Below are 19,565 nucleotides of genomic sequence, written 5' to 3'. Positions count from 1 at the left end.
TTGAACTGTGGTGTTAGAAAAGACTCTTGAGAGTCCCTTGGACTGCAAGATCAAACCAGTCCATCCTAAAGGAAATCAACCCTGAATATTCATTGGAAGGAAGCTGAAGCTTCAATACTTTGGCCACCTGGTGCGAAGAGCCAACTCATTGGAAAAGACCCTGATGCTGGGAAAGATTGAAGGCAGGAGGAGAAGGGGATGACAGAGGATGAGATGGCTGGATGCCACCACTGACTCAATGGACATGAGTTTGAGCAAATTCTGGGAGATAGTGAATGACAAGGAAGCCTGGCGCACTGCTGTCCATGGGATCACAAAGAGTCAGACATGACTAAGCGACTGAATAACAACAACAACAAAGTCCAGCCCTGGAAGGAAAAGGGGTGCACATGTTTACTTCCTGACTGCATGTGCTCCACCTGTCTCCTCCCCTGGCAGCAGCATTGGTAAAACCTAACCTGTTACCCTGGATTAAGGGACAGGTGAACCAAATCAAAGAGGTCTCCAGAACAACAGAGCCACATGTTCTTAAGTTAGCTGAACTTGGGTAGCCCAGTTGACCAGAGTCAGGCAGTCACCACTCTGAGATTCAAGAATTAAGAATGGCTTCAGCACTCCTGGCAGTCCGCTGGAGTCATACCTCATGAGTCTGGAGCTCTTGCCCCTGCCCCTGGAAAATTACCTCAGCAAACATTTGTTTGTTTTTTAAACCATGCCTTAGAGCATGTGGGATCTTACTTCCCCGACCAGGGATTGAACCTGTGCCTCCTGCATTGGGAATATGAAACCTTGATCAGTGGACCACCAGGGAAGGCCCCCAGCAAGCACTTCCTGAGGCCTGCTAATCTGAACCTCAGCAGCAATCATTTGCCAAGTGCCAAGAACTCTACACAGCTCTGATCCTTACAACTCATTCTTACTCTTCATCTTATGTATGAGGTTGCTAAGACTTAAGTAACTTGCTCAAGGTCACAGAGCCAGTCAAAGTCAAGGAGAGATTTCCAATCTGAAGCTACTGAAGCTGGTAGTCAGCCTTAGTGATGCTAAAGCCTCCATTTGTAGCTGTGCAACCATACTATCAGCTAAGTCTCTAAGTATCAAAGACTGGAAAGGCTACACACATGAGTGAGGCTGTGGCTTTTTTTCTCCAAGGGTTCCTGGTCTAAAAGAACATATAGACACATTCAAAGATAACAGTGATCAGTGCTAGGATAGAGTTTATAAAATAGGATCTGATCCCAGAAAACAGAATGGTGAAGTGCAGCTGGCAGGAATTTAGAGTCTCAAAAGCTAGCCTTCTCCCTTAGACTTTGCAAATCCAACTGATTTCATTCTTATTCAACCTCTTTCCCCACTTGATTTCTCTCCCTTCCTTTAGTATCTGTCCTTCTTGAAGCTGAATGAAGTGGGCATAAAATCCTTAAGCCACGTGTCCCCTCACTGTTGTCCCTGGCACTTTCCCTGCTACATTCCACTCATTGTTGGTGAGCAGATTTGAAAAAGATGACTTTTAAGATTCCTTCCAATCCTTAGAGTTGAAGATTTTCTGAGCAATGTGCTCGGAAGCAGAGAGATTCTCAAGAGCCAACTGCAGAAATTAGCAAAGATTTACTCAATACAACCATGAATTCACCTTGAAAAATTCTGAATTGCTTCCCTATTTTATCTACTGTGGAATCCCCAGCTAGAGTTGCCAACAGCTTTCTCTTGGTTTTTAAACTGGATTCAACCACTTTCACAATTTAAAATCTGGGAGAACCCTCCAAGGGGCCACAAACTAAACCACCTCATGAACAGCGGACAGCAGCCCTGACCAGAAAGGACGGAGGCACAGACATGGCGGCAGCCAAGCCTGACAACCTCTCCTTGGTGGTGCACAGAGCCAGAGACCTGCACTTGGAGTACTCTCCTATCCCTGAACCAGGCCCAAATGAGGTGCTTTTGTAGTTCAGATGTCCATGGCTGGCAGCATGGTCGAATCAGAAATTTTGTTGTGAAAAAGCCAATGGTGCTAGGGCATGAAGCTTTGAGAACAGTCATAAAAGTGGAATCATCAGTCAAGCACCTACAACCAGGTGATAGTGTTGACACTGAGCCTGGAGCTCCTTGAGAAACTTGATGAACTCTGCAAGATTGGCCGATACAATCTGTCACCAACCATCTTCTTCTGTGCCATGCTGCCTGATGATGGGAACCTCTGCCAGTTCTACAAGCACAAGGCTAATTTCTGCTACAAGCTTCCTGACAATGTCACCTTTGAGGAAGGGGCCCTGGTTGAGCCACTGTCTGTGGGGATTCATGCCTGCCAGCAAACTGGAAACAAGGTCTTTGTGTGTGGAGCTGGGCCAGATGATCTGGTCAGTTTCCTCACAGCCAAGGTGATGGGTGCAGCTCAAATGGTGGTGACTGATCTGTCAGCCTCTTGGTTGTCTAAAGCCAAGGAAGTCAGGACTGATTTCATCCTCCGGACTCCAATGAGAGCCCTCAGGAAATAGCCAAGAAAGCAGAAGACCTTCTGGGCAGCAAGTCAGAAGTCACCATCAAGTGCACAGGAGTAGGAACCTCCATCCAGGCAGGTATCTACCCCACTCATCCTGGTGGGCTGGTGCTGGTGGTGCTGGGCTCTGAGATGACCAGTGGGCCTCTCATGCATGCAGCCACCTGCAAGGTGGATATCAAGGGCATTTTGCTACTGCAAAACGTGGCCAATGGTGATTTCAACACTTACATCCAAGTTTGTGAATGTAAAGCCCTTGGTCACCCATCGGTTTCCTATGGTGAAAGCTCTGGGGGTTTTGAAACCTCCAAAAACGGTTTGGGGTTGAAAGTCATGATCAAGTATGACCCCAGTGACCAGAATCCATGATGCAAATTGGGCTCTGTCCTTGTGCCCACTCTCAGCATCTTGGGGCTAAGCGTTTGGCTGGGCAGTGTGAAAGTTTCTTTTGAATAGTAAGAATAATTAATAATTGTGTGTGTGCTCAGTCACATCTGACTCTTGCCAACCCCACGAACTGTAGCCCACCAGGCTCCTCTGTCCATAGTATTTTCCAGGCAAGAATACCAGAGTGGGTTTCCATTTCCTTCTTCAATAATAGTTAAATAATTAATAAAATTATCAAATAATAAAAATAAATAATTGATTCACTATAAATAGAGAACCTTACACAGGGGAGCTGGTGTGCCTTAAAAATACAAGTAAGGAGAATTTTGGGGAACTTGTAGCCAGAATGACCTGTTTATGCTGATCAGAGTCTAGCAAGTAGAGCAGAGCTTGGCAAGCGGGTGCAGGGAACTCTCCTTTCTCCTACAGTGCCTGGAAGTTGAGTAAGGAAAGAAATCTGCCCCTTGGATTCCTGCTTCTATTGTGACTGTGGCCAGATGGAGGATGGGAGCTCAGGTATGAAGAGATCTTTTACAATTTTATCAAGACTTAACTGAGCTTCCCTGGTGGCTCAGATGGTAAAGAGCCACCTGGTAAAGAATCTGCCTGCAATACAGGAGACCTGGGTTCAATCCCTGGGTTGGGAAGATCCCCTGGAGGAGGACATGACAACTCACTCCAGTATTCTTGCCTGGAGCATTCTATGGACAAAAAAGCCTGGTGGGCTACAGTCCATGGGGTGGCAAAAAGTTGGACAAAACTGAGTGACTAAGCACACTCAGCACAACTGGCCCAGAACCTGATTTTCACAAAAGTCTGTGGCTCAGGGTTGGGGGTGAAAGGTTGTGAACAGTTTGCCTTTAAAGCACAGTGCTTCTAGACAAAAGTGCTATTTGATTGGATGATAAAATGAGAATACAGGACTTACCCTCCTGGGTCTAGGATAGTTTGAAAACCAAACAAAACTGAAATCTCATGTGAAATTAAAAAAAAATATGGATTAGAATCTTACAAATGGAAGCCCTCTTTATTTTCAAATGCAAATCTGATTCAAATCAAGGCCAAAAGTTTAAACAGTGATTTAGAAATCAACCCTTGAGTTCAAAGCTGATTTTAAGTGTAGCAAAATGTCTTTGCTCTTGTCTAGCCCTCAGGTTTCTACTGTAGTCCTAAAATCAGCACTGGAAAGGGAGACGCAGAGGTGACAACCTTTTCACTCTCTTCCAGGACCTCCCTATCTCTCTACCATGTTAGCAACAGAATTGTCAACAACTAGATAATGATTATCTAATTCTAAATGTTATCTAACTCCAGTAATAGGATTAAAGATAATTCAGTCTTTCCAGCTTTGGGATTCCAGCCACATGTTAACCCCTAGCAAACTCCATTGGCCAGTGGCCATTTCCATGAGCTGTTCTCTCATTTAAAATAGCACTATCCCCAGAGCAACAGAAGAAAAAATGAGATCCATTGGATCTTGTCAAATTTTAAAATCTTTTGTGCTTCTAAGAATACCATCAAGAAACTGAAAAGACAAACCACAGAATGGGAAAATCTATTTACAAATCATATGTCTAATAAGAGGCTTCCCTGGTGGTTCAGATGGTAAACAATCTGCCTGCAGTGAGGGAGACCCAGGTTTGATTCCTGGGTTGGGAAGATCCCCTGGGGAAGGGATCCAGTATACAGATCTGTCTAGTATACAGACCTGTCTAATAAGGAACTAGTATACAGAATGTATAAAGAATTCTTAGAACTCAATAACAAAACAGACAACCCAATTGAAAATGGGCAAAAAAATCTGATTAGACATTTTTCCAAAGAAGATAAATGGCCATTAAGCCCATGGAGAAGTCCAACATCATTAGTCATTAGGAAAATATGAATCAAAACCACAATGATATGCTATTTCACATATATTGGGAAGATTATCATCAAAAAGACAGAATTACTTGTATTGGTGAGGATGTGGTAACAGGAGAACCATCACACATTTCTGGTGGGATTGTAAAATGGTACTGCCACTTTAAAAAACAGTTTGGCAGTGCCTTGAAAAGTTAAACATAGAGTTATTATATAACCCAGCAATTCCACTACTAAATATCTACACAAGAGAAATGACAACACAGTGTCCACACAAAAACTTGTACATGAATGCTCATGATAGCCAAAATGTGGAAAGAACCCAAAGGCTCACCAAGTGATGAACAGATAAAATGTGGTAAATCCATACAATGGAATAGTATTCTGCCCCCTAAAAGAGTGAAGTATTGATACATGCCACCACATAAATGAGCCTTGAGAACATTATGCAAAGCCAAAGAAGTCAGACAGAAAGGCTCTATATTGTATGATTCCATTTATATTAAATGTTTAGGATATATTTTCAGGTAAATCTAAAGAAACAAAGTAGATGAGTGGTCACCTAGGGGCGGGAGGCAGGGAAGGGGAGAGTTACTGCTAATGAGTGCAGGGTTTATTTCTGGATTAGTGAAAAGGTTCTGGAAACAGATTATGCTGAAGGTGGCACAACTTTGTAAGTATACTGAAAACCACTGAATTGCATGCTTTTGATGAGTGGGTTTTATGATATGTGAATTATATGTCCATTTTTTAAATGTAGAAAAATAGCAACATACCTAAGAGTCAGAGATCTATAAGGCAAACTAGACCAGGGCTACCAACAATCTTCGCCACACACCTGCCCCTGCCCTCCGTGACAGACAGACTCACATTCACACATGGTCAGCCGGAATGTATCAGGTATTTCCTATCAGAGATTGATGCAAATCATAGACAGCAGCAATACAGTTAGTCCCTGATAAGTTCTAATTACTAGGGGCTGAGTTAGGTCCCTCAGTCATCTGGCTGGATCCTTCCAAGCTACCCAGTTCCACATCCCAAGTCCTCTCCATATTCCCTGGCCTTCAGACACTCTGCACTGGTTTTCTTCTGGGAAAACTCCATCCATTTCCTCCCCCTTGCCTCTGTTAATACTATGCACTCCTCTCAAACTAACAAGACCAAGCTTATCTTTTAAACATCACCAGCAGCAAATTCTCTCTGTTCTATTAGGTAGCATTTTGGTACCAAAACAAGACTTGATGAGTATTTGTTGACTGACTGAACAGTGAATGAATGGCCTTAGATATGCATCCCTCTAAGTGGATTTGAAGAAATAAAACCACCATAGTTAGTGTAAGCCCTTCCTTCTCCAGAATAGCTGAAACAGTATGGTAGATGAGTAAACAGGCCAGCAGTAAGGTTACATTCCAGGAAGAGAACTTCAATTCCTATCTAAATTTCTCATAGAAACAATGGAAAAGCATGGGCAGTCTCAGCTTTGTTAATATATCCACTGGAAAACATGATAGAAGATGCTCACACACAGGGCCGACTACCAGAGGCTTAATCAAGGTTATATAAGTTCCCACCATGGGTTCTTTCCCAATCAGGCAAGCATTTTAGAATGCAAGGGAAGGAGACCAACATTTTCATAAGGATAATTTTGAACCGGGTCTAATCTACTCAAAACAGGCAATCATTGACAAACTTCAGACCCTTGCTTATTAGTAGGAACAAATTGCATGCGTGCATGCTAAGTCACTTCAGTTGTGTCCAACTCTTTGCAACCCTATGAACTGTCAGGCAACTGTCAGGCTCCTGTCAGGCTCCTCTGTCCATGGGATTCTCCAGGCAAGAATACTGGAGGGTTGCCATGCCCTCCTCCAGGGGATCTTCCCAACCCAGGGATCGAAGTGCATCTTTTACATCTCCTGCATTGGCAGCCAGGTTCTTTACCACTAGCGCCACCTGGGAAGCTCAGTGAGAACAAATTATTTGCAATCCAACTCCCAGCTGATGGTGACACCCCAGGTGTCACCACTTTGCAGATGAGGACCTCTCGTGTATCAGGAAGTCACATTTCTAGACAAAAACCAGAACAGCAAACTTGTTCTGGAAACAACCACAGACCACAAATGAGATCTTGGCACAAGGAAATACTTTCTAAAGTGCATACATAACCAAAGTTTAACAGATCACACAGAAGCCAACCCCATAAAACTGTGTCTAATCTGGTGTCAAATATGTATGTCACAGAGCTCTCTCTCGGCCTGCCTTGCCACATCTCCTCATGTTTGCTGCAACAAACCCGGAGGTCCAAAAGGGCTTCTTTGGGGAAATGTGTCCAGAATACTTGGGATGATTTGGTAGAAAGACAATGAATTGATATTTTTAAAAATCTGATCCAAGGCTAATTGTTTTGCTGTTTTTTTCCCTCTAAATGTTATCTTTCCTGCTGGCAGAAACAAGCATTAACCATACATGTTATTTGTCTTTTTTTCTGCCTTCACAACCAAGGTTCTGCTTTCTTGAGCTGTCATCTCACCAGCATTAGCAGCTTCAGTCTGTGCAACAGTGTTCTACAAGTCAGGCTCCCACCCTTAAAAATGCATGAACCAACCCCTGTCTGCACAGAACTTGTTATCCTTTGATTCTGTGCAACTTGTCATTTCACAAGATTGAAAAGCCTTGAAACTCTGGCTTGCTGATAGCAGAAGTTAAAGGTACACCAGCCCATGTCTGAGCCAGAACCACAACATGAAAACTGTCTACATTCGCCTTGTAATGGGATATTGCAACCAGTATTAAAGCCCTGCTTTTTTTTCCTTTTATTGTCAATTAAAAATTGAATATTCAATGATAATGAAATAATAGGACTAATGCTGGTAAAAACAAACATAGCAGACCTCACTCCTCCAAACACTGATACCATTATATCTGAAATCCAACAGAAGTACTACCAGCCATATCTCTGATGATCTATCTTTGACTAATACCACATGCAAAGCACTAAAGTATGAGTTTAAAAACCTACGTATCCTAGTTGACTTATATTTATAGAATGCAAAATAATGTTTTCTGTACATCTTATATTACATAATGTGTATGTGTTAGTCGTTCAGTCATGTCTGACTCTTTGTGATACCATGGACTATAGCCCACCAGGCTCCTCTGTCCATGGGATTTCCCAGGCAAGAGTACTGGAGTGGGTTGTCATTTCCTTCTCCAGGGGATCTTCCCAAACCAGGGATCAAACCCAGGTCTCCCACATTGCAGGCAGATTCTTTACCAACTGAGCCACCAGGGAAGCCCTGTGTTACATAATATATAAGGTTAAATACATAAGACTTAAAATGCTTTCATATTACTCCAAACCAAATTTCTCCCTTGAGAGTACTGTGGCATCTAATTACACTGTCTTCTTTCTATCTAACTATGCTTGCTGGTTAGCTACTGAAGCATGTCCACAAAACCACGCTCTCTTATAAGTCAGAGGGAAGGTAGTTCTGAATTTCTTACATTTCCCTGCTCTTCTCTATGTTGCTTCCTTTCCCTTGAATTTGACCCAATACACTTTCAAAGACTTTTTCAATTATTTCCCCTCAAGTATTGCCCTTTACAAAGGGTAACATTGCTGTGAATCTAAAGTCCCTAATGTTAGTTTCCTCAGTTGATTTTAGAGAACAGATGCTAGTGAGCATTTATCTCTTCTGCTTTTTACCGTAAGCAGGCCTTAGTACCGAGTCTAAAGGTTTTTAAATTGTTTGCATATTTTGAGGTATTAACTGTGCAGAAGACGATGTTTCTGCCTCTTTTTCCTTCAAATGATGGAGAAAGGGCCAAAGGAAGATTAGAACGGCTATATTTGCTTAAGAAATCAGGCAAGCACATCATGCCAGGATGACATAAATCAACTAGGTTTGGATTTGTGAAGTATCTCAAGTTACTATCTAAAGAGGTCAACTTTGAAAAATCAAAGAATATATTTTGTTAGGAATCTTTCCCTTGGTTTCCTAGACCTTAACATGATTCTGATTTATCTCTGGCCCTTTATTTAACAATCCAGTATGTAGTAAGTGAGGGCTTCCTATGTGTGAATCACTATGGGAGATACAGATAACGAAAATGTGAGTCCTGCTCCTAGAAAGCTTGGTGTAAAGAACAGGTATGGAGAGGGTTAAATAAGTTTATATTGCACTGGTTCCTGGCACTTACTAGGGGTTGGATACATGTTGCTATGTGTTCTTTTTTTTAAAGAATAAAAAAGATTAAAATAACTCTAATACAAAGCAAACTTTGCTAAACAGAGACACACGTTATCCACGGAGAACTGGAAAAGAACTCATTCTAGCTAGCTCTTTCTGGCAAGGCACTGTGCAGGTTTTAGCATTTAAGTGGAGCTTTAGGGTGTATGTAGGACTTCCTTTGAAACCCATGTTGGAAGCAGGGAGAATAGGACCCAGTGGTGATGACACAACGTGATTGAGAGGGTGAAGCTGAGCCTGAAATGCTGGAACTTTGCTCTCCCACACCTCTGACCCACCCACTGCAACTCCAGGAGCCCTACTTCGGCTATTGTAGTTACTGAGGTTCCATCCAAGTTCTCCTTTGCATCAAAGGTTCTGCTGTTAGACTCAGACATAAGAGATCAGACTTATGGTTGCCAAGGGGAAGAGGGGGAGGGAGAGGGATAGACTAGGAGTTTAGGGTTGGTGGACACAAACTATTATATGTAAAATGGATAAACAACAAGGTCTGTATAGCACAGGAAACTATGTCTAATCTCCAGGGATAAACCATAAAGGAAAAGAATGTTTAAAAAACGAATATATATGTGTATAACTGAGTCACTTTGCTATATAGCAGAGATTTGCACAACATTGTAAATCAACTATACTTCAATTTAAAAAATGAAGACTAAAAAACAATGTTCTGCATTAAAATGAAAAAAAAATGAAGCTTGAAACCCACTGGATAAGATTATCTTAAAGGGCCCTTCCAGCACTAAGCTTCAATAGCTCACAGAAGAGATGAGACTTGCCTATAAAAAGCAACACTTTGCTTGACCAAATTTATCAGCAGAAGGGGAGAGCATAGGAAACGAACATATACTGAGCATTTACTACATACTTATGGTATGGCACATATTACTATTGAATGCAAAAAGCAAATCTGTATTATTGTTATTTTATAAGCAAGAAAACTAAGATTAGAGCAGTCAATTAACTTTCCCAAAGGTATGTAACTAATAAAGTGGCACAGAAAGGATTCAAACCCAAGTAAAATGCCAAAGGGCAAATTCTTATTAACCATTCTATGCCCCACCAAGGCACATCAGAGTTCACACGTTCAGAGAAAGGCTGAAAACAGACACACCTGTGCCAAATCAGGTTGTTAACAGCAATTTTGAGAACACTTATTTTAGAACCTGGCTTCCCAGGTGGCACTAGTGATTAAGAACCTGCCTGCCAATGCAGGAGACATAGAAGATGTGAGTTTGATCCCTGGGTTGGGAAGATCCCTTGAAGGAGGGCATGGCAACCCACTCCAGTATTCTTGCCTGGATCTTCCCGACCCAGGGATTGAACTCGAGTCTCCTGTGGCTCTTGCATTGCAGACAGATTCTTTACCGTTGTGCCCCCTTAGCTGTCAGACGTTGGTGATTTTTGAAAACAGATAAATGTTGACCGGAAGTCAGGTCTTGTGAAAAGTACATGATCAAACTTGGCAATGCCAAGCTGGTCAATGGTATGGTGTGAATAAGGAAGGAGGCAATATATGAGTCAGCTCTGAGGTAGGGTCCCAAAGACAACAAAAGCCACACTGTTGGAAAGCACATCTGGGCACCAAAAGTGATTATTTTAAAAGATGAAACTCTTGCTGTGTAAATTCTACTGTGTATTTCTACTTTTTTTTTTTTCAAGTTTTCAATAGCATTCCATGGAGGAACAAACATACCAAGAGACTTGTTTTAACTTCTCCACTCAGCTCCTCAGCCACTGAATAGCCACGGTCAAGTCCCTTAAGATCACCAAACATCAATTTTCTATAAAGCAGAAACAGTAAAACCCAATGTAAAAGGCTGTTTTCGGGACAAGAAAAAAAAAAGTATAAAGCAGTTAGTACTATTCCTGAACCCAAATGGGCACCCCACAAAGGGCAGCTATTATTGTTTTAAACCATGGATTAAATATTCTCTGCAGATTGGGGAGTTTGAACGGCTTAGTTCAAAACAGATGTATTTTCGAGTTTTTTTCCAAAATGCCTGAGCTGAGTAGTATATTCAAGCATGGTGTCACACGTTGAGGCACGGAGAGTTTAAGAAATGAGGACATTTTGAAAACTACTCAGGCTCCTCAAAAACATTTCTTGCAAATGCAATCCACCACCACAGTATTTAACTCATTTGAACTGCTAATAACCACTTTTCTAGTAGCTTGGAAAGCATGGTTTAGAGAGAAATTTTCTGACCACAATAATTGCATGTTTTTCCTAGCAATTGTCTCTCAAAAAAAATACTACAAAGTTTCTATGTTGCTGAGAAAGCAGGTGAACAGGGAAAGAAATGTAAAGCTTTGTGTCCACAGCTTGTTTTCCATGACATGGGAGGTCTGCTTTTGAAAGCAAGCAAAGTGTTCATTTATTAAGAAAAACTAGCTCTTTGGGCTCCTGCTAAGTGTTTGGGGGCTCAGCAATTATCCAAAAAACTCCGATTACAGATTCAAAGCTCCCTCCCACCCACTCCCCCACCTCTCTGAAAAACAGGAAATCTGCCTGTACTCGCATGATGCCTTCATCGCCGCAACCTTGCTGCGAGTAGGGCCGAATATTATGGGAAACAAGTCACAAAAGAGAAAAGCTGAAGGCAGGTGCAGGAACAAGACGCCGCACTCCTTGGAGAGGGCCTTAGGTAAGTAGCTACAAGAGTTGTATGTGCCAATCAAAGATGGGCAAGGGTCAAGCTCCCTTTTGTGCATGAACAAAGACTAATTGCATGTTCATAGCTGTAGAGTCTGCAGGCACTAATTCGAGAGAGGAACTATAAAAACCTTGGACTCCCGCCTCCTAACAGCAGCCAAGGGGAAGCGGAGGGCTCGAGGAGCCCAGTGGCTGTCAACCAGCTGGGCCTCTCCCTGCCTTCTCCACAGCAACCAGGGGCTCCCACGTGGCTGCCATTTCAGAAATGAAAATAAGCCATTTTGTGGAAACTGAAAGGATAGCTGTGTGTACATAACGCCAAGCCAATGAGCAGCAATGGAAAAGGCTTCGAGCCACTTAGCTTCCTTTGAAGCACAATGCCCAATACTGTTGGCCTTGCTTTTTCATTGAATCGACCAAATTAGCAGGCTCTTTTGACATCTCGTAGACATGACTGGTCAGTGCAAGTTGTCCTTTTCTTACGTTGGAAAACAAAGATCTCTTAAGGTAGTCTGGTCCTGTGAGGAACCATTTTGAATCAGGTTACTACTAAGGCCAAGTGTCTGGAGCAGATGGTTTTTGAATTTATTATTAAGAGTAGCTTACATTCATAGAACACAGCCACATCTCCCAAACACTTTCATTCATTCAGTTACTGAACATTGATGGGTACTCCTGCTGCAGGCAAGGCGCTGTGCTCAGCTCTCCAAAGAACAGAAACACGTGAGCCAAACAGGAACCCTGCTCATTAAGCAGAGCGGACCTGATTGAACCCATTCCACAGCCCAAGAGATTCAGAACTGAAGACTTTCAGTGACAAAGCCAGGAGAGAATAGAGGCCCTTGGGCCCCTGCACAGTGTAAAGCCCACTGCACCCCCTGGCCTTTCCACTGGCAGGTATAAGAAGCAGAGGAGGACAGTCAGTGTACAGAGTCCAGGGGTCTCCAAGCCTGTACTCAATCTCAATTAAAAACAAAACAAGGGACTTTCCTGGTGGTCCAGTGGCTTAGACTCCACACTTCTACTGCAGGGGGCACAGGTTCCATCCCAGGGAAGGGAACTAGACTCCAAATGTTGCAACTAAGAGTTCACACGCCACTACTAAGAACTTCTGCAGCCAAATAAGTAAATAGGTACTAAAACAAACCCCTCTTTGGCTGAACTCCCATATATAAAGCACATGAACGTGGGGCTGCTCTGGGGGAAGTGGGGACAGGGACACTGGTGTAGCGGAGCCCAGCTCTTTCACCAACAAGCTGTGTGACCTTGACCATCACTTAATCTCTAAGCCTTCGTTTCCCCATTGACACAAGTGGGGAGTTGGGCTCACTAAAATCGGTGAGTCCTAAACCTGGCTAACCATCACAGACCCAGGGGGAACTTGTTAGAGATTCAGAGTCCTCCCTCATACTTTATAAATGATCATTCCTAGGTGAGAAGACCTAAGAGTCTGCATTGTAACAAGCTCCTCAGAATATCCTGCTAGACACCCAAGGTCAGAAACCCTGCCTGAGATAACTTCCAGTGTCTGGACTGGCCTATGAGAGCCCACACACAAGAAAATGCCATGTAAGCTCTGAGACAGAATTCACATGAGAAGGAGCCTGAAGAAGCTGCTTCTTTGTTTAGTCATTTATGTGCTCCACAAACATTCTGAACCATGCTTTCTTTGCTGATTTCTGCATGGAGTACAAGAAACACAAATGCAACTAGTATAGAGCACTTGTCCTTTGAGAATCTCAGTTCATTTGTAGAAACAGGTGTGTCAAGAGATCAACACAGAGACTCCCTCGGCAATCTGGTGGTTGGGACTTCCCCTTCCAAAGCAAGGGGAATGGGTTTGATCCCTGGTCCAGCAGCTAAGATCCCACATACCTTGGGGCCAAAAAAAAAAAAAACAAAACAGAAGCAATATTGTTGTCCAGTCACTAAGTCATGTCCAGCTCTTTGTGATCCCATGGACTGCAGCACACCAGCCTTCCCTGTCTTTAACCATCTCCAGAGTTTGCTTAAACTCATGTCCATTGAGTTGATGATGCCATCCAACCATCTCATCCTCTGTCATCCTCCTTTGCTCCTGCCCTCAATCTTTCCCAGCATCAGGATCTTTCCCAATGAATCAGCTGTTCACATCAGGTGGCCAAAGTATTGGAGCTTCAGCTTCAGCATCAGTCCTTCCAATGAATATTCAGGATTGATTTCCCTTAGGATTGATTGGTTTTATCTCCTTGCCATCCAAAGGACTCTCAGGAGTCTTCTCTAGCACCAAGATTTGAAAGCATCAATTCTTCAGCTGTCCACCTTCTTTATGGTCCAGCTCTCACATCCATACATGACTAATAGAAAAACCATAGTTTTGACTAGACAGGCCTTTGTCAGCAAAGTGATATCTCTGCTATTTAATATGCCATCTAGGTTCATCATAGCTTTTCTTCCAAGGAGCAAGCACCTTATAATTTCGTGGCTGCAGTCACCATCTGCAGTGGTTTGGGAGCCCAAGAAAATAAAATCTGTCACTGTGTTGACTCTTCCCCCATCTATTTGCCATGAAGTGATCAAATGCCATCATCTTAGTTTTTTGAATGTTGAGTTTTTAAGCCAGCTTTTTCACTCTCCTCTTTCACGTTCATCAAGAGGGTCTTTAGTTCTTCTTCACTTTCTGCCATAAGGGTGGTATCATCTGAATATCTGAGGTTATTGATATGTCTCCTGGCAATCTTGATTCCAGCTTGTGCTTCATCCAGTTCAGCATTTAAGCAGGGTGACAATATACAGCCTTGATGTACTCCTTTCCTGATTTGGAATCAGTCTGTTGTTCCATGTCCAGTTCTAACTGTTGCTTCTTGACCTGCATACAGATTTATCAGGAGGCAGGTAAGGTGGTCTGGTACTCTATCTTTTTAAGAATTTTCCCCAGTTTGTTGTGATCCACACAGTCAAAGGCTTTGACTAAGCAGAAATAGATGTTTTTCTGGAACTCTTTTGCTTGTTCAGAGATCCGACAAATGTTGGCAACTTGATCTCTAATTCCTCTGCCTTTTGTAAATCCAGCTTGAACATCTGGTAGTTCACGGTTCACATGCTATTGAAGCCTGGCTTGGAGAATTTTGAGCATCACTTTGCTAGGGTGTGAGATGAATGCAATTGTGCAGTAGTTTGAGCATTCTTTGGGATTGCCTTTCTTTGATCATTAAAAAAAATTACTGGTTTCTGACTTGTGAAGATCTTCCAACTATTTATACTTTCACTCATGTGTGTGTTAGTTGCTCAGTCATGTCTGACTCTCTTCGACTCCATGGGGTGTTTCCCACCAGGCTCCTCCATCCATGTGATCTTCCCAGCAAGAATATTGGAGTGGGTTGCCATTTCCTTCTCCAACTTTTAATCATACAATATTCAAAAAATCACATTTGCTAATATTATCACTGGTAGCATCAGAAAACTCTAACTACTGGGAAAATGTCAAGTTCACAGCAGTGGACACAAGTTTTCCAAAATTCTAATTTTGCTTGAAAGTTCAAATTCCACCATCAGTGACAAATAGTGTCAGCTGTTTTCCTTGTAGTGACAGGCTTACTTGTTTATTTTTGAGAAAATATCTGTCAAATACCCAAGTCCGAATAACCATAATTTTTCCATCAGTTGTCTTTTTAAGTAAAAAAGGTCTTCTATTTTTAAAAGCATGGCTAGTGCAGCATGAAATTTAGATAATCACACAAGTGCTTCTCCTCAAGGCAACCACTGGACTTAAAGTGTGCAAGAGAAATGATTTATGTATACAAGTACTTAAGAGTCAAGATATAATAAGATTAATATTTTTTTAACTGCTTCTTCAAGGACATTGTTAAGTGAAACTTTTTTTTTTTTTTTTGAGTGCTTGGTAGTGAAGAGTATAGGGACTGCTAGTGTACAACTTGGTGCTATGATTTGTGCTAACATGCCAGAAATTTTATCCACTATTGCTTTTGCACCTTCAGTGCAAATGCCAACACAGTGAAAAAGGCATGTAATTCAGGGGCTAAACCTAAAACACAACCCCTCCTCCAAACTTGTAAGGTGGGGTCCACTTAGGTGATCACCAGGGTGGTATTTCCCACCACAGCCTTCTTTGTCCAGATGCAATACAGTCTCATGCCATCTGGCACTCACTCAGATATCATACTACTACCTAGGTACACTGCAGAAGCTTAGCAAGTCAGCCCACAAGGACCAGCACCACTAGAGCCACCCACAATATTACAGACTTAATGACTTCTAAGAAGGTGAGTGGAGTAAGCCACAACACTAATATTCCACTCTGCGTTGCTTGATGTGATAAAATAAGTCTATATATATTTTGTGTGTGCGTGTGTGTGTATGTATGCGTGTGTGCTAAGTTGTTTTAGTTGTGTCCAACTCTTTGCACCTTACAGACTATAGCCTGCCAGGCTCCTCTGTCCATGGGATTCTCCAGGTGAGAATACAAGAGTAAGTTGTCATGCCTCCAGAGGATTTTCTCAACCAAGGGATCAGACCCGCATCTCTTATGTCTCCTGCATTGGCAGGAGGGTTCTTTACCCCTAGCACCACCTGGGAAGCCTCTGTGTGTGTGTGTGTGTGTGTGTCTGTGTGTGTGTGTGTGTGTGTATACACACTATATACAGGTTTCCAAGACATATATATATATATATATATATATAGTATATGGACTTCCCAGGTGGCACTAATGGTAAAGAACCCACCTGCCAATGCAAGAGATGCTAGAGACACAGGTTTGATCCTTGGGTCAGGAAGATCCCCTGGAGGAGGGCATGGCAACCCACTCCAGTATTCTTGCTTGGAGAATCCCCATGGACAAAGGATCCTGGTGGGCTACAGTCCATGGGGTCTCAAAGAGTTGGATACAACTGAGTGACTTAGCATGTACGCATATATGGTATATATACTTGTATATACTTTATATATACCATATAGCCATCCATATATACTATTAAATCATCAAAAGGGAATATTTTTATAGCAATTACAGATGTCAATCACCACACAGTATTAACATTTTTCTTTGAAACTAGTACATAGTAAGTACTATATGTGTTGTGAAAGAAATATGTTTCAAGCACTAATCTAAGGACAAAGCTCAGTTTAATCTCAGTCTTCTGAGGCAGATTTGGCATAAAAAAGCCCATTCAGTGCAATTAAGAATGAATCAGAACATAAAGAGCTGCAGCTGGATTTTTCAATTAGTGTGGTACAGGGCTTAAAATCAGAGTAGAAGTTGCAGCCAGTCTTCACTGTAAGAAATACACCTCCAAATTCCAGAGTCTTCAAAAGTCTTGAGGAGAGGCCTTCTATGCTTACTTCCATTCTAAACATTTTATTTAGTTAGATTTTCCCTTCCATCCTCCTTGACTTCCTCTCCATCTGATGTAGCTTCACAAAGTCCATCCAACTAGTTATTATTACACTTAGAGTAAATTATATTACTTTCAACAGAGCGTTAGATTTTTTTTTTTTTGTATTAGTGTAGATGTAAAGGGCATCTTTGCTGTTGTTTAGTCGCTAAAGTCATGTCCGATTCTTTTGCGACCCCATGGACTGTAGCCCACCAGGCTCCTCTGTCCATAGGATTTCCCAGGCAAGAATACTGGAGTGGGTAAAGTGCATCTCACACACTGTTAATACTCTCATTATTGATACCTAATGTTTCATTAAAATAAGGGGGAAACATTTAAGTACAAATCCAGGACATTCTATTTTCTGGGGCAATGTGCCAGGGCCCATTTGTTCCAGAGTGGGATAAATGCTGATAGTTGCAAGGTACCATCAAAAGTTTATTTACATTCATTGTCTGCTTGTTTCCCACACAAATATATTCTGTGTTTAAAATGTATAAAGCTGAGCCAGGCCTTCTCACGCTGTTTGCAGTAAAATATGGCTTACCACGTCTCTCTGAGGAACCCCTGACAAATAGGCTCTTGTTGTCCAACTTTCACTCTACTGAGGGTAATGATTCAGTAGTTCAGAAGGTTAATTCCTGGAGATAGTGTTGTCTTTGGCTTGAACAGATGTTGGTAGTGCTTTAATGTGGTTATCAAACTAGGCTGCCCTTCATTCTTTGCTCTCAGGAGCCCAGGGCTTTGTTCCACAAGGCATTCCAGCCCCCCTCTATGGAGATCCAGCAAAGCTGAACATACCACAGCATTACTCCTGCCAGCACAGGCTCCTCTGGGGTCACTGTGGATACTGACAATATAGGGCACCGAAACTGATAATGACAGACTTGATCTTTAAAAGATCTGTAAATATTTGTAAGTGCATAAAGATCTGGAATGTCTTTTGATGCCCCGATTCAAAAATCTGTAAAACTCCTTACTCATTAGATGTTCAGTTTCCTCAATAGCTCCACAGACTGGCCTTTCAATTGTTTACTATATACCCTAATAACTTTTTGGTCATATCCATCTCCAAATTGTCTGGAATGATTGCTTGTATAATTAGGATGTATAATTGGGATGTTCATGCTCGTCACATGGAATCAACATTGGGCAAGAGTTCAAATACCCAACATGTTCAATTTTGCTGGTGCTTATTTGTAGTGATAAATCCCCTGTCACCAGCTGAGTAAAAGAGAAAACCCCCAAGCCTAGGAGAGATCTCTTTTGCCACAGCATGGATTCCTATTTTTCTAGCAAACTGCTATCAATACAACACCATTGAAATGGTGGCATCCCAGTAGCCCAGTGCATTTCAAACTCAAACTGTGGTGGTTGACAACTTCTTATGTGTCCAAGAACTACATAGGAAGAAATATAACAATGTCCTGCTCTTACATAGCTCAGTCATGCCAAGGAGCCCAGAGTCACATCCAGAAAGCACTCAGAAGCAATCAGGAGGAACTAGGAGGAAGATGATTTAGTGCCATAATGAATGGTATAGTTCTGGATAGCAAATGCCTCAGGATGCCAGGAAGGAGAGAAGATGACAACAGTGACTGATATTGATGTTTGACACAACTTAATTGAGGTCTTCCTCTGACCCAGACCCAAGTTAGGCATGGTGGTGGTAGTGCTGGTGGTTTAGTCGATAAGTTATGTCTGACTCTAGTGACTCCAGAGTTTGCCAGGGTCCTCTGTCCATGGAATTCTCCAGGCAAGAATACTCGAGTGGGTAGCCATTCCCTTCTCCAGGGGATCTTCCTGACCCAGGGATCAAACCTGAGTCTCTTGCATTGCAGGTGGATTCTTCACCATCTGAGCCACCAGGGAAGCCCCAAGTTAGGTGCTGGGGATATAAAGATAAGTAAAAGACATAGTTGTTCTCAAGGAGCTGGCAGTGCTTTGGTGGAGACAGACCTGGAAACCACTCATTTCAACAGACAGATAAGGGTTAAACACAGGGCTGTACAAAATACAGGAGAACCTCAGGAGGAAGTCAGAAGAATTCTCACAGAGAAATGTACATCATGCAGGGCTCTGAAATGCAAGTAAGAATTCTTCAGGGTAATAACGGGAGGCAGTGACTAGAAGAGGAGCTCAGCAGTGTGAAGCCTACTTAGGCTTCTTAGGAAAATGAGAGACTTTGAGTTACTGAAAGTAAATGATGTTCAAAGAGATTAACTCTTAAGGTCCCACCACTGGGAAATGATAAAAAGAGGCCTCAAGTTCACATCCACCTGACTCTGCTGTGATGCGCCCTGCCTTCACAAAGATTTGGAAACAAGTACAAGTCAACTCAGGACATTCATATCACCTTTGAGCAGTATAAATTGGTAATAAATTCACTTCCATATAAGATATAAACAACCTGCAAAATCCCAGAGAAAGGGAATCTACTGAAGATTTTGCATATTTAGTTGCAGGAATGCTAACTTTCAACGTTGAGGTTTTTTTTTTGGCCACACCATGTGGCATGTGGGATCTTAATTTCCCAACCAGGTACT

General features: G+C 42.3%; 1 pseudogene; it reads left to right on the top strand.

The window, feature by feature from the left end:
• Positions 1–1,836: 1,836 nt before the first annotated feature.
• Positions 1,837–2,866, top strand: LOC120881740 (annotated as a pseudogene).
• Positions 2,867–19,565: the final 16,699 nt, after the last annotated feature.

This window comes from Oryx dammah, unplaced genomic scaffold (genome assembly GCF_014754425.2).
Source record: "Oryx dammah isolate SB20612 unplaced genomic scaffold, SCBI_Odam_1.1 HiC_scaffold_23, whole genome shotgun sequence".
Classification (NCBI taxonomy): Eukaryota; Metazoa; Chordata; class Mammalia; order Artiodactyla; family Bovidae; genus Oryx; species Oryx dammah.
Note: the sequence above shows the minus strand (reverse complement) of the source record. Positions and strands in the feature narration are given on the sequence as shown.